This window comes from Zootoca vivipara, chromosome 13 (assembly GCF_965207765.1).
Source record: "Zootoca vivipara chromosome 13, rZooViv2.hap1.1, whole genome shotgun sequence".
Taxonomy (NCBI): Eukaryota; Metazoa; Chordata; class Lepidosauria; order Squamata; family Lacertidae; genus Zootoca; species Zootoca vivipara.
In genome coordinates this window covers 10,054,086-10,069,549 of record NC_142596.1, presented here as the reverse complement: position 1 = coordinate 10,069,549, position 15,464 = coordinate 10,054,086, and the positions used below count along the sequence as shown (strand labels likewise).

The window sequence follows — 15,464 nt, the reverse complement described above, 5'->3', positions numbered from 1 at the left end:
TTTTTTATTGTACAAACTACCAGGCATTTTTTGGGGAAAAACTATTCAAAGCCCTAATAAGCTGCAACTAAGGCATCGGATTAAAATGCATCACACAATATGCATTTTAAGTATATATAGCTCAGTTAAGTTCTTGACCAGTTCTGTTATTTTAGGAAGGCTATTTTTGAATTAAAATATAAAATGGCATGCAGCATCTGAATGGTGGCAAAGTTCACCACCTCTGTCTCGGGCAGTTTTCTGATGATACCTCAAGGTGCCTGAATCTATGCTGAAAAAATAGGAAAAGTCACATCAAATTCACATTTTGGTATGGCATCTGGCATACAAACATTGGCAATGACCATAGTTGCCAGCTCAGGAAGGTTTGTGCTGAGTTTGGCAATGAAATCTCAAGAGGCAGCTGAACCTATGGAGGACAGAAGGACAGACAGACAGAGAAACCACTTTCCAAAATATATAGTAATAACAATCAAGATCTTCCTCCCCCCAATCCTGTCATTTGTGTAAGTATTACAAGACAGAAGAGCCACAGGCAGAAGAAGCTGATTTGAGTGAATACGGCTCTAAGTTATATAAAAGCTAAAGTCTAGTAAGTTAACATGTTCCTCCAAAAATAATGCACTTTTCCATCAAAACTGGTCCTGAGCACCTGTGTGCCTGACAAAGGAAGTGACCCACTTCTAGCACATTGTGACATACATTTTTTAAACCCTTTCCTAAACTTTCAAATATGAGTGCCAGAAGAATGTCAGCTCAGCATTAGAATGAAAGACCACAAAGCACTCATATCTGTTAAGAATCTTAAATTATAAATAGCCTTTGCTGCACATTTTCCTAATATATTAAGTCTTATAATCCATAACCACAACTGGTATGCAAACAACAGAGAGTTCAACTTGGACATTTTAACCCTTCAATAAAATATGCAAGACTGCTTGAAACTGCAGAGCAGGCAAAGGCAAGCTCTTGGCTCCTCTGGAAGTCCACTACGGTAACACTGCACATCCTAAATAATAGAGTTTTGTGTGGTGGGAATGTAGAGAAGTTAAAAAATATTGGGAAATGATTTATAATGAATTGAAAAAAATGTTTAAAAAGACATTTGTTAAAAAACCAGAATCATTTTAATTTAGGGCAAGATATACCCCCCAAAATGAAGAATTTATTTATGTATGTCACCACTACGGCAAGAGTATTGTTAGCACAAGGATGGAAGAAGGAAGAAATACCAACGAAAGAACAATGGCAAGAAAAATTGATGAACTATGCAAAACTTGCAAAACTAACTTATAAATTACGTGAAATGGACAATCGGGAATTCAAGGAAGAATGGGAATTATTAACAAACTATTTGAAGAAACAACAGAGTGATTTACATTCATTGGCAGGATTTGAATAAACATGAACAACTATCTATTAGAACAATGGGAATAATCAGGGAAGGGGTATGTACAATTTTATAACATGCAGAAACAATATGAAAAAATAAATCAGATAAGGGAGCTGAGGGAAGTCTGGGGAGGGGGGAGAGAAAGGGGGAAATGTAGATGATTGTAATATTGATGAATTGTACTGGTTTAATATTGATAGATCGTATTTAATATTGGTTTAATATTGATAGATCATAAAGCTGAGGCTCCAATACTTTGGCCACTTCATGAGAAGAGAAGACTCCCTGGAAAAGACCCTGATGTTGGGAAAGATGGAGGGCACAAGGAGAAGGGGACGACAGAGGATGAGATGGTTGGACAGTGTTCTCGAAGCTACCAACATGAGTCTGACCAAACTGCGGGAGACAGTGGAAGACAGGAGTGCCTGGCGTGCTCTGGTCCATGGGGTCACAAAGAGTCGGACACAACTAAATGACTAAACAACAACAATGCTGATAAATAAAATTTTAAATAATAATAATAATGCAGAGTTTTGTATAAAAAGGCAAACCTCATATATCACTACTCAAAAGTGCAAGGATCCTGTTCAGAATTCCCACACATTAACAATGCAACCTTAAGCATGTTTACACAGATATAAGCCCTATTGAGCTCTATGGTGCTTACTTCCTGGTAGATATGTGTATAGTATTGTGTTCCCATAACATTATTAAGGTGGCCCAGAGTAATTAAACATCATTGCTCCAAACAGTTTAAGCACACCAAATTATAAAGTCTGTTCTCAAAAGGATTCACAACCTTTAATAAATTCTGCCCTGCCCAATTCTGGAATAAGCAGCAAACCTCTGGGTTTTTTTGGGGGGGGGTTAATAAAAAGTGCTTATAGCAAGATTGTTCTACAAAACTAGATCTCTCCATTTGTGCAAAATGCTTGTTCAAATATTATTTCAGCTTCCACTACTGAAATGTGGGTGGTGGGGTGGGGATTTGTTGGGAACAATTTGAACCACCAATAATTTAAGTATTCTGGGTGGCTGCCTCATACAGTTGTGGAATTTGAAGGTAAATGCCTGTTCCACACCAATGAGCACCCAGGAAAAAGCAATTATAACAGGACACTTTTTTAAAGAAAACTTCAAAGCATTCTTAACAAAGGCTGACTACATAACTGGATCAATCTAAATAAACCATGAGCAACACCTATAACTTCAACCTCTGGAAAACAAACCTTGTGGCCAGATTCAGTTGGCACATCTGCAGAACAATGGCCTAGAATGCCCAGGGAGTGACCTCTACCCTAACCTCATGGCCTGGCTCCTAAAAAGGTCATTGGGTGCTGTCTGCTGCATGGCTTGTTCTTTCCTTCCTGGGCCCCAGTGCATTTGGGCAGGAGACACACTGGACTAAGGGGCTCCCCAGGGAAACTATGAATAGGCAGCTCTGGAAGCCTTGATGCCTCCACTGGAGACAATATATATATATATATCTCAGATTCTAAACATAATGGGTTTTTGCTTTATTGGCTAATAGCCTCAGTTCCAAGCGTTCAATAACTAATTAAGCAAGGCATGCTGGAGCTAGATGGGGCTTTGCATGTGGCAGAATGCTTACCTGCACTTGCGATATTTCTTCTGCTGTCATGTGTTAACCTCACAACTGGGACAAAAAGGTTCATAATTACACTGTCACCCCAGAACAGTAGGTCTGCCCTGCACCACTGTGTTGAAGCAAGCCTCTAATCTGGATTCAGCAGCTCACAGAGCTGTGGTTGAACAAGTCCTGCTCTCTCCAATGGCTTAGGTTGCCAGATGGTTGCTCCACACATTACTTTTTCAATACAGTGGTACCTCGGTTTACGAACTTAATCCATTCTGGAAGTCCGTTCTTAAACCAAAACCGTTCTTAACCGAGGCACACTTTACCTAATGAGGCCTCCCACCGCCAGTGCCCTTCCACCGTTTGGATTCCATTCTTAGACCGAGGTAAAGTTCGCAAACCTGGACACTACTTCCGGTTTTGCGGAGTTTGTAAACCGAATAGTTCTTAAACAGGACTGTTCTTAAACCGAGATACCACTTTCTGCAGTTTGTCTCAGTGACAGAAAAAACACATACCCTTCATGTGCAGAGGGTAACATGAGTCACTTTTGCTTCAAGTACTGTATCGTAACAGAAGTCAGTCCTGCTTCGTCCCTCTTTCAGCAAATCAAAACATTTTCCAGAGAAAGGCAACACTTTGAAAATTGTTATACTGCTTCCTTGAAGTAAACATAAAATTCAGCATGTGTGCTGTGTTTTTCAACAAGCAACACAAATACATTTATGACTTTTTGAAATAATAATTATTTAAAATATTTTTGTAATAACCTTGACATTCCAATACGTTTAAAAGGGACAAAGAAGGCCTTTCACCACCAACACCCCATTTCAAGCATTAAAAAAGAGAGGAAGCTTTAATCAGATGTGGACAGCAGCTGTAACATCTGTGGCATTAATTTGTTTTCAAAAACTACACAGAAGTTTTACAACCAGGCACTTATGAAGCATTTTATAAACATCTCCACATAGGAAGCATGGTAAACTTTGCTCGTAGGGGATTCAGTTCCTATTCACAGGATACACTTCATTTCCTCTACACTACTGCAGGCGAATAGAGTCACTATTCCTCCCTACCATGTCTACATGGGTCCTACCATCTTAAAAGAATGGTACACATGTCAACATGTGTGCACATGTCCCATTGCACTAAGGCACAAAGAACAACTCTGCCTGATCAACCATGTCCAGACACAGAATATGTTACAACCGATTCCAATGTTAAGTACCTACTCTTTGGAAGAATGTTTAGAATGGCTGGTGCATTTACAGAAAAGTCATACTTTGTTTTAGAGTTTAGACAATGGCTTACTGGGATGTGTGCACCAGGCCACTACCAAAACGTAACTGCAGTGAGCCCCATCTGTATCATTTACTCATCTTACATGAATGAAGTCCTAACTATCAGTAAGTTAATTTAGTATTAAGTAAAACATCAAACACAATTGTCATAGTTTCATATATATGCAATGAACGACTCACAATAAAAAGTATCGTCTCCAGTACCTGGGGGCAGGATGTGAGTGAACAGCATCACTTCCTGCATTTTCCCACAGCTTTTATTCCCATGTGTCTACTCAACTAGCCTCTTTTTTTTCATCCAAGCCAAAAGTTTATGAACTCTGAGATTATGTATATGTATAATGTATATGTATAGACATATGAACTCTGAGATGTATGTGTGCGTGAAGCGTATTGCAGAAATTAAACATGTACTCATAGGAAATAAACCTATTTTTTTAATAGTTATGATTTATTCTGAAAGAGAAATATGAATTTCCACATTGTGGTACATTTTAGCTGGTCACTTCCATAGGACCAAGTGATTTATCAGATAGTTACAAAAGGTGGGATTGAAAGGTGTTTAAATGTGAAAAATGTACAGAGTATGGCCAGTTTTGAAGAGCTATTATTTACAGTAACTTTTAAAAATATATAAAGAGAAGGGGGGTTAACATCACATACATTGTGCTTCCATTTGAAGCTTAGAGCTCTTTCTTACTTTACCTGTCTTGAAAGATGGTAGTTCCTCCTTCTGTCTTAATTTTGATATATACGTTTTTAACTTTTTTAAGCTGTTGAAGTGACAGAGGCTGTTCTGTACAACTATCAAATGCCTCAAAACCAAGAAAAGCTAATATTCAACCCACAAAGTTAACCAGGTCTTTTAACTGTCTGGTCTGCAGAAATTTCTGTGAACTCCTTCCCTTCATGCAACTACTCTCAACCTACTCCTTTTAGAGTTTCATGGGAAAAGTCTTGGCAAGCAGGCAGTGCTACTCAGAACAAACATTGCCCTGAAACCCAGAAGCAAAAAGGGTGTGCACATTGCTGTGGAAGCACAAAGCACCCTGGGCACAGATTTCAACTGCTGCAAGGTTGTGCCTGGTGGCTAGGCTGGTACTTTGTTTAATTCTACCAGTCCATGCCCCTCCAACTATTTCCACCTGGAACCATATCAGCAAGTTCTAGGGCCCAGTTCAAAACCCTCTGAAAGGTGCTCTGTGTTGCTGATCAAGGTATTTAATTAATAATGGCCCCAGAACTCTGAACCTCCACAGTGCAGCTTATTTCCTTCTTTCTTTTTTGAACTAAACAGCATATTTCATGAGTGAGGTGTTTGGTCTGATCACAGCATAAAGGGTAAGGTAAAGGTAAGGGTAAAGGGACCCCTGACCGTTAGGTCCAGTTGCAGACAACTCTGGGGTTGCGGCGCTCATCTCGCTTTACTGGCCGAGGGAGCCGGCGTACAGCTTCCAGATCACGTGACCAGCATAACTAAGCCGCTTGTGGCGAACCAGAGCAGCGCATGGAACCGCCATTTACCTTCCCACTGTAGCGGTACCTATTTATCTACTTGCACTTTGACGTGCTTTCAAACTGCTAGGTTGGCAGGAGCAGGGACCAGGCAACAGGAGCTCACCCTGTTGCGGGGATTCAAACCACTGACCTTCTGATCGGTTTAACCCACAGCGCCACCCGCGTCCCATGATCACAGCATAGTAACTTATATCTATTAGGATCTGCAGCTGAAGTGGTTTATTGGAGAATATAATTCTTCTATATGCAGCTTACACCAAAGCAACACTTGAGCAAATACTTTTTAAAGGAACAGAAAATGTTTTAGCAAATCTTGGCAAACAGCTGCTTATATTGTTTCTAATTTTTAAGCCATTCATTCATTGTGCATTATACAGAAGAGTGAAGTGTAGGAGAACAGTCTGTCTTCCAGCACTTTTGAGAGAATAAGCTCTTATGCATATATTCCAAGTTCAATAGCTTCAAAATATCTGTCCGGATCCTTCAGTGAGTCTCCAAAGATATGCTAAATCTTTCTCAGAAGTGGGAACGCACATGGAGAGAATAGCACAAAAGGAGCAATGTCTTACAGTGCACCAAAAGATTTCAAACAAACAAAAGCAGCCTCCATTGTACCCAGCAATCACCTGGCTCCAGCCCAGGCCTCCTGCCCCACCTCCCAGTTGAATAAGCACTGAGGACTGCTCTTCAGCAAAGCTTCTGTTGTTCTTTAACATGTACAAGCAACTGATCCAAGTTAAAACTAACCTGCTTCTGCAAAGGTCACAGAAGGGTCTCCCACCCTCTCAATGAGCCAGCAACCACGTGATCAGCTTGAAGCCTTTCATAACGCCAGGCAGACAGCTTAAAAGAAATGTTCTTTTCATAACTCTTTCCTGCAGCAGCTCACTTAAAACCATAAGCATGCTATATTTACAAGAGCTCCAGCAGCAGAGACAGAAGGCTTGTTTGAATTATGTTTCTCTCAAATCAAGAGAAAGCACTCCAAACCAGACCAGGGCCCATTACGCTAAGTAACAAACCAAGACGTTGACCCTATTACTGATTATACACAGAAGAGGTGGTGGGGAACCTCTAGTCTGAAGGCCTAATTAGGCACACCACAGATCCCAATTTGGCCCACAAGACACTTTCCCCACATACCCCACCCCACTTGCCCCATCCGTGACATAATCTGTGATGTTAGCTGTGGGCAGGTATAGACATGGCTAGAAAGGAAAAAGTCAGGAGCTCCTGATTGTTCCTTAGCAAGCAGGGTTCCCCTTCAGTGCCAATCAGCTGATCGGCCCTGACAGAGAGCCTCCCTGGAATCTGCTGCACTAGAGCAGGGGTAGGCAACCTAAGGCCCATGGGCCACAAGCGGCCCAAGGGGGTCGTTTAACCAGCCCCCGACCAGTGGCGGAGCTTCATGCTCCGGCACCGGGGGGGGCCAGAGAGCAGGCGTGGGCAGGGCTGGCACGCGTCCTGGGGGCGTGATGTGCCACCTGCAGGGGGTGTGGCGCCCAGCGCGAGTGGGGTCCAGCTGTGATGGCACCCCACCAGGATCACGCTGCCGGGGGTGCGCTCCCCCCCTGCACTCTTCCTCCGCCAGTGTCCCCGAGCCACCTCCGAACCGAGCCGCCCACTCAGCAAGTCCCCGCGCACTGCACTAAACCAGCGCAGCGCAGCGACTCACTTCCGCGGTGCCGAAAATTGCGCCAGCGCATGTTCAGATGCCAAAAATCACATCTGTGCAGACGCAGATACCAGAAATTGTGTCTGCACAGACACAGGCGCTCACGCACACACGTGATCCGGCCCACGGAGGGATCTCCACTGGAATGAACCGGCCAAGGCGAGGTAAACCTTGCTGACCCCTGCACTAGAGGCTTTCCTGTCAAGAACTCACTAGTGCAGTCAAAGGGGATGGAGGAAGTGGTTTGGGTTCAAAGTACTAGATGATTTTTCTGCTGAAGGAAAAACATGCAGTTTTTAAATGGAGCATTTTTTCTCTCCAGAGCAAGTCTGTTATAATATATATTCCTAGTGCCAATCAGATGGCTGGCACTGAAATCACATCTTCAAATATGATTGTGGTAACCACCACTTAGCTGATCGCTGGTTATAGCATTTTCCTTTGAACTTTAACAAGTGTCAGTTGCCTAATGTCATTATGTTGTCAGGTGACTGACAGCTGGGTGGACCTGTTCACCTATCAATTGTGACCTGCAGGGGGTGGAGGATTTTGGAATGTTTGCCCAGAAGCAAACTGTAATATAATCCCAACAGTGAAACATTTACCACTAAGAAATACAGGGTACACTTCAAAGTTTGCAAGCCTCTACCAAATCATGTACAGCTATATGAACCTGTCTGTTCATATTTAGTTCATATTTAGAGGTCCTTCAGAGGGTGCCTCCATCATCCAGGGCAAAGCAGGTGACTGCTGGAAAGAGTAATCCTTGGTTGCGGCACCCTGCCATGGTCTCCTGAAACTCACTTTGATGGATTTCTACCACACCTGGACATATATGTGATACTTTCCTTACATGCGACTCAAGGTGACTTACAAACACAGTGTAAACAATCAAACCAGTTCAAACAAACCATCAATAAAAACCTAAAAGCACATCAATACAAATATCACAGATCCTGCCCCACTAAAAGAACCCATAAGTACTTAAAACTCTTCAAATTAAGGGCCAAAGGTCTGGGGATAAATAGGTAAGGATGGCACCAGGCAATACACCCTGAGGAAAACAAGTGGAAACCGCCACTGAAAAAGCCCATTCTCATGCTACCATGATGGAAATGCTTTATTGCTGCATTTCTGTGGTTCTTAATTATACTGTGTTTATCTTTGTGATTACCCGCTTTGAAATTATTGAAGAGCAGGATAGAAGGGTATTGATTCAATAAATACAAGCAAATTAGCCTACAGTGCCCAACAATAACCTGAAGTATTGTGCTTGGGAACCAATTTCATTTTTAGTGTCAGCACCAGCTGGAAACTTCTTAGTGCTTACCAAGACACAGCAGACAACCACCTATTCAGTTGCCATCTTATGCATGCCTGTCCAAAACTACTATTGGTGGAACTTCTAGTTGTCACTCTGCCACCCTCAAATCACACACTATGAATAAACTGCAAGTTAAATACAGCAATTTATTTTATCAGAGTTTGCTTATTCTGCACCATGTTGCTTATCTTTCACATTTTATTTTGAAGAGGTACCCAAGATTCTGAAATATTTCGAGAACAGTATGATGCTATGATCAGATATAGGGACCCAGGTGGCGCTGTGGTTAAACCACTGAGCCTAGGGCTTGCTGATCAGAAGGTCGGCAGTTCGAATCCCTGTGACGGGGTGAGCTCCCGTTGCTTGGTCCCAGCTCCTGCCAACCTAGCAGTTCGAAAGCACGTCAAAATGCAAGTAGATAAATAGGAACCGCTACAGCGGGAAGGTAAACGGCGTTTCCATGTGCTGCTCTGGTTCGCCAGAAGCGGCTTTGTCATGCTGGCCACATGACCTGGAAGCTATACGCCGGCTCCCTCGGCCAATAATGCGAGATGAGCGCGCAACCCCAGAGTCGGTCACGACTGGACCTAATGGTCAGGGGTCCCTTTACCTTTACGATCAGATATATGGAAGAAAAGGTAGCAGTACAGGTCCCCCTGAACATTTGAGAATTTACCCATGTGCTTTGAAATGTCACCTCCACAACCATTAGAGAAATTATGTTAGAACTAAAATCCTCAGGAATATGAATCAGATTCCTTGTATAATTGATTCAACATGGACTGTACTTATAAACAACTTTCAGATTGGCATAAAGTGGGTTGCAACTTGTCACGGTCCGGTCGGCGGGCAGTTGAAGCCCTGGCTGAGGACGTCAGGACCAGGGCAAGATGGTGGTGTAGAAGCAGGAACAGGTGCAGGGTTGAGGGTCCAGCAGCAGGCAGTCGCAGGGTCAAGGAGCAAGGCAGAGGCGAAGGTCTGGGAGTCAAGGAGCAAGGCGTCAGCAAGGCAAAGGTCCAAGGGTCGAGAATCAAGGCATTGGCAAGGCAAGGGTCCAAGGAGCAAGAGGCCAGAGGCAACCAGGCAGGGATAGCGTTGCTGTGGCAAAGAGCTGAAGGGAAATGCTGAGCTTTTATCCCTCCCAGCTCCTGCCACCAGGTGCAGTGAGGTATCAAGTGGTCTCACCTGCGTGACCACTCCTTGCCTCTCCAGCACAAGCTGAGGTCTTCACCTGTGTGGCCACTCCTTGCTTCTCCAGCACAAGCTGAGACAGGCCCCAGTCCTGCAAAGCACTACAGGCCCCAGAGCCTGACTCCTGCCCATACTCCTGACACAACTTCCCTAAGTATAAGCACATCATTGTGGTAAAAATAGTCAAATACTGTACAGGATAAAAGGCAACCTTACAGTTTCAGATTAACAAGAAGATTGGATGGCCATCTGTCAGAGATTTGTTCGTTGTGATTCCAGCTTTGCAGGGAGTTGGACTAGATGCCCTTTGGGTTCCTTCAAACCTTAAAATTCTATGATGATCCATCACAGGGTGGTCCAACATTTCATACTAAGTGGGCTACAAGAGTAATTTTGACATGGAACTGTGTGTTGCCTTCCTAAACCTGGCTAAGCAAGGCACCAGGCTTTGAGGAGGCAGGAGGCTCAGGCAGGGTCTTAGAGCCTTCCCATCTCCTTTCCAAAGCTGAGAAAGCACTAACTAGATTTTGGGAAGGAGGACTCTAGGACCCTATCAGAGCCTTGCACATTCTTTCCAAAGCCCAACGCCTGGCTTACCTGGTTTTGGGAAGGTAGTGATCACATTGCATTTTACCATAAAGATGTAGTGATAAGATAAGTTATCTTTATTGTCATTGTCCCCTTGTCATTGTCCTCCATAGTGTCCATTGATCACATTGCATTTTACCATAGATCAGATCACATTGAATTTTACCATAAAGATGTAGTGTCCATGGATTACGAACATTAGCAATCTTTACCAAAAGTTACAGAAAATCTAAAATAATGGTCATGTTTGGATGATAATTTCTTTGCTTAGTGAACAGAGACATGAAAGATATTTTGGTTATACACTACCGGTACAACCCTTTGTGCGAGTCAGCAAACAAACCAGGAAGCCTTCCGTTAACTACAGTTCCCATTTTGTCTGAACCAGGAAACTAACAGTTTTGGAACAAGCTAGGATATTAAAACATGGGTTTAAATTGGCTTTATATCCTGGCTTATGTGCACAGCCAAAAGCATCATTTCATATCTTAGCTTATTAAGTCAAGATTGTCTGAATGCAGCCAATACCAGTAATAGTAGAAGCATTAAAAAATCTAGAGAATATGAACATCCTTTTAAACATGAAACAATCTTAATGAAGAAAACCACAGTTTAGATTGCCAAGAATAATAATCAAGAGCTAACTAAAGGTTTTGTTTTTTGGGGGGGGAAACAAGATACAGCTCTCTTCATATTTATTAGAAAATGGCAGCCTGCCAGAGACTCAGCAGGACCGTTAGACATCCAAGGCCTGCAATTTCTCATTTTGGACAATGGAGACATTGCAAGAAACAAAGCTACAAAATTATTTACATCTTGAAACAAAGTATCTCTAAGATTCTTTTCAACTGCCAAATCTGAAAAAATGTCACACAGCCACATAGACAAGACAAGACATTCTGAACTTCTAGGAATTCAAACAAAATATTAGGTAACATTGATGAACTATTGACACCAATATCTTGACATCTGCTTCTAAACCAAATGATTAGAAAATAGTTAATGTAATGTAGATTTCCCTTTTTAGTAAGATTTTCAACACAATCCTATAAATGCTAGCGTCTGACCTGAACTTCAGGCAAGGGGACAAACAAACTAGATAAATATAGAGCAAAAGTGTAGGTTACAAATATTTAACATGCTTAAAATATATTAATATGAATTATCTAATTAGTACATTGGCTTGCAAGCAAACCTTTTAACAAGGAATGTTCCCCCCTCCCAGAACAACCACTAGCTGTAAAATAGATCGGTTTTTACAATGAAGGTGGCAACAGTGCATTCAGTAGGATTCGCACCAAACCTTGATCATGCTCTGCCCCTTAAGTCCAAAGGATACCAAAGAATTACAGAATGCTACAGCACTGGAATGAGCAAGGTGATCAATTAAGTTTACAGTATAATTCTATGCCTGCTTTCTCAGAAATTGCACTTTGTTTAATTTGGTTTATTCACTAGCAAGAGTTTAGGATTGCAGAATTAGGATATTGAGCCAAGTCAATCACTGATGTCATGCATTATAGTTGTTCAGAACCACATTACAGTCACACCACTCAGAAGGACAACATAATTATTTTAGCTACTAGTACCACAACCACCTACTTTACAAATTCAAACTTGAGAACAGTGGTTTTGGAAATAATCATGGCTCCTATTTTACTATGTGTTATGGTTACAGCATTAGCTAAAGATTATTAACCTCTTGCAGGGGTTCACAATCCATGCATTCCTAGAAGGATTTTGTGCTGAGCCCACAAAATAGTGAAGGGTATACATCAAATAACCATTTTTACACAGCAATGGCTATAGTTATAGAAGAAGGAAACCTTGACAGTGTTCTTATGCACCAGTCAAATAGCCATCTCAAGAAGTATAGATCACAAACATAGGCAGAAAATTTTAAGCACCCAGCAGGGATCAGACACATACTATCCTGGATTCATTTTAACAGGCCATTTCAACCTGCCCACTCATTTCCTCCTAAAGCAGTCTTTAAGCAGCCTTCACTTCTTCCCATCCAGGGCACCAATGAGGAGCTGTCATTTCGCACTCTAGAGACAGGCATAATTCAGGCACAGAAGCAGCAAGCCCATCTAGAAACACTGCAGGGATAAAACAGGTTTGAAAACCATGCTCTCAATGCACCACTATTCAGAAACACAACCAACCTGTACATTACACAGTAAGACAACTCATTCAGAACACCATCTGTGATTTTGTACCATTCTAATAAATATTGAACATAGCCGCATGGTTTTACTACTGGAGCGACCAGCCTACAGTCAACCACTCAATTTCTTCTAGGCAAGAAGTTTGCAAGAGCATCACTTGCACTCCACACATCCCACAGGTATGTCAGGCAAAGCTGGGTTTTATCAGGCTAAGTAGGGCATCTTGAGAACACCTAGTAGTAAACAGAAAATGGAAGCAGCTTTACTTCCTCAAAATCTATATGTCTATATGGAAACACACACAAAAACCTATAATACCAAATATACCTTGAAATAACTACCTCCATGTGTGACTACCTGAAACTGATTTTGGACTGGTTTACCTGATGACTGTACTGCCAAATGGCAACTTCTCTGAATCTGTGCCCAATCACATGTAAAACGCCTTAAGAAATTTCTATCTATTGACACAATGCTTTTCAATTATATGTTCAAGATAGTCATCAGTTGCCAGTTGACAACACAACAGCCCCCAGGTACTCACCTCAGAAGTGTTTAGGACCAGCTTGTGACAAGCTTGTGCATGATGCTTAACAGATCACTTGCACAAGGATGCTTCACACTGCCCCTACAACAGCAGAAGCTCTGAGAAGTCCCATCAAGGCTGCAGAACTCACAACAGTTGTACAGGCAACACCCACACACACCCAAGAGCTGTTTGCATAAATCTACTCTGAATGTAACACAAGAGCAGACCCTGATGCTCCTAAGAAAACTGGAGGTTATTGTGAAACACCCCCCCCCCAAATGATAAGGATTCGTGGCACACACCTACACAAACATGGTACCAGCCTCTAATCAAATGTATGACTACTGTACTCATACCAGTTCGCTAATCACGGTAGCCTCCAGTGACATTTCATGGTGACCCTGGCCATGTCCTCTGTGCACAAAAGGCTCCACATTCAGCATAAAGGAAACCAGGTCACACGCAATTCGAGACCATTGTGTACATTGGAGTCTAAGCAAGCTTCTGCCCCAACCCATCTGTTAAGTTTCCAGATGCACCGCAAGGATGCCCACATACATGTGCACATGCATGCGTTCACGGTAACAGTTTTAACCCCTCATCTGGACCTGCATGCTGTCCGACCTTAGGTGCCCGCACATTCAGTGCAGGTCCATCCATATCTCCCTCCCTCTCTCCCTCCCTCTCTCTCTCGGGCCACCCCACGCCTGGCTGACACGGCGCAGCCCCCCGACGACCCCCGTGTGCTCGGGAGCACAAGCCCCGCTTTTGTGCGAGCGAGTGCGCGGGCGGCGGCGGCGGCAACTCCACGCGAACCCGTCCGCCGTAGAGCCCGAAAGGAAGCCTTACGCCACCACAACATTTCCAAGGTGCCACAAGGCTCCTTTTGTTGTTGCTGATGCAACAGACTTAGCACCCCTCCCCCCTCCCACTCTGGGAACTGTTACCTGGTTTCCAGACTACAAATGTGTTGTGTGGGGGTTTTTTTTGGGGGGGGGAGAGGATAGAGGACGGGGGTGAGAAAGGAAAGTGGGGAAGCAGGTAGAGACCACCACCATTACACGCGCGCACGCACACACACACACACGGGCGCCCATCATGGTAGAGGTGGGGAGAAAGGCTCCCCCTCCCCCTCTTGCAGGTCCTCGAGGGGAGGGAGAGCGAGGAGGTCGCGGCCCACTTGGATTGGAGAAGGGATCTTAACCCGTTTTTTTCGAGGGGGGGGGGAGAATCTCCTCACCGACTCTCGCTCGTCCGGCCTGACAAGAAGCGTGGAAGGAGGCCCGGGGCCTGGTGTGGCGCCGCCATGAGCAGCCCAGCCCCAGCGCGCCCTCCCGTCCGCCCTCTTGCTTGCTCGCTCCCCAGCCCGGCCCCGCGCACGAGCCTCTGCCGTTTCCCTGCCTCCCCTCCCCCCGTCTCTCTCCTCAGACTCACCCTCGGGTTCCGGCCGGTGCCGGGCGCGCCCCTCAGCCGCTTCCTCCATGGAGCCGCGCTGTTACCTCGCCGCCGTCGCCTTTAAGGGCCCGGCCCCGCCGCCATGGCCGCTTGAGGAGAAGCGAGGAAAGGGGAGGTCTGGCGCGCCGCAGTCCCGGCTCTCGGCTCCGCTCGGCCCTCCCTCAGCGCGGCCGCCACCGCCGCCGCCAGAAAGGGAGGGGGGCAGTTGAGGGGCGCTGAGCTCAAGCCCCGGATCTGAGGGTGGCTGGAAAACGCGGAGACAGGAGTGAGGAGCGGGAAGGAAAACCCGGGAGAAGGGCTCGGTCTTCGGTGCCGCTCCTCCTGGGAATCGAAGCAAAACCCGGAGCGCGGAATAAAAAAAGGAAGGGGTGACAACAGCCCTCCGGAAGGAAAAGTTCCTGCTCGAGTAAGAGGAAGGGAAGCGGGGGGGGGGGGTGTAGCGGGGATGATCCGCAACTCCAGAAGGCTACAAAGCTAGTTTCTAGCGGGTTGCGCGGGCCCCTTAATTTGGAGTGACCCAGTTTTGCAACAACAAAAAAAAACAACACAGTTCAAGGCAAGGGCGTTTGCCCCTGCCGAGTGCAAGGCTGGTTACTCTCGAGTAAGCGCGCATCAGCTGACGAACCGGACAGCTGCCTGCGACCCTCCAGGTGTTGCTGGGCTACAAATCCCATCTGCTGCAGAAGGCATAGTCAGTGGTCAGAGATTACAGACGTTGTAGT

At 44.5% G+C, this 15,464-nt stretch overlaps 1 protein-coding gene across 7 annotated transcripts in view; it reads right to left on the bottom strand.

Annotated features, from left to right (window-relative positions):
• Positions 1-15,009, bottom strand: part of ZNF609 (zinc finger protein 609) — a 104,267-nt gene extending 89,258 nt beyond the window's left edge. For 2 of the 7 annotated variants that reach the window (XM_035131162.3, XM_035131166.3), the window contains exon 1: positions 14,722-14,991. The gene's annotated coding sequence lies outside the window, so the exon portion shown is untranslated. The other 5 variants (XM_088657398.1, XM_060282630.2, XM_060282629.2 and 2 more) reach the window with 5 other exon arrangements.
• Between the last annotated feature and the right edge of the window lie 455 nt (positions 15,010-15,464).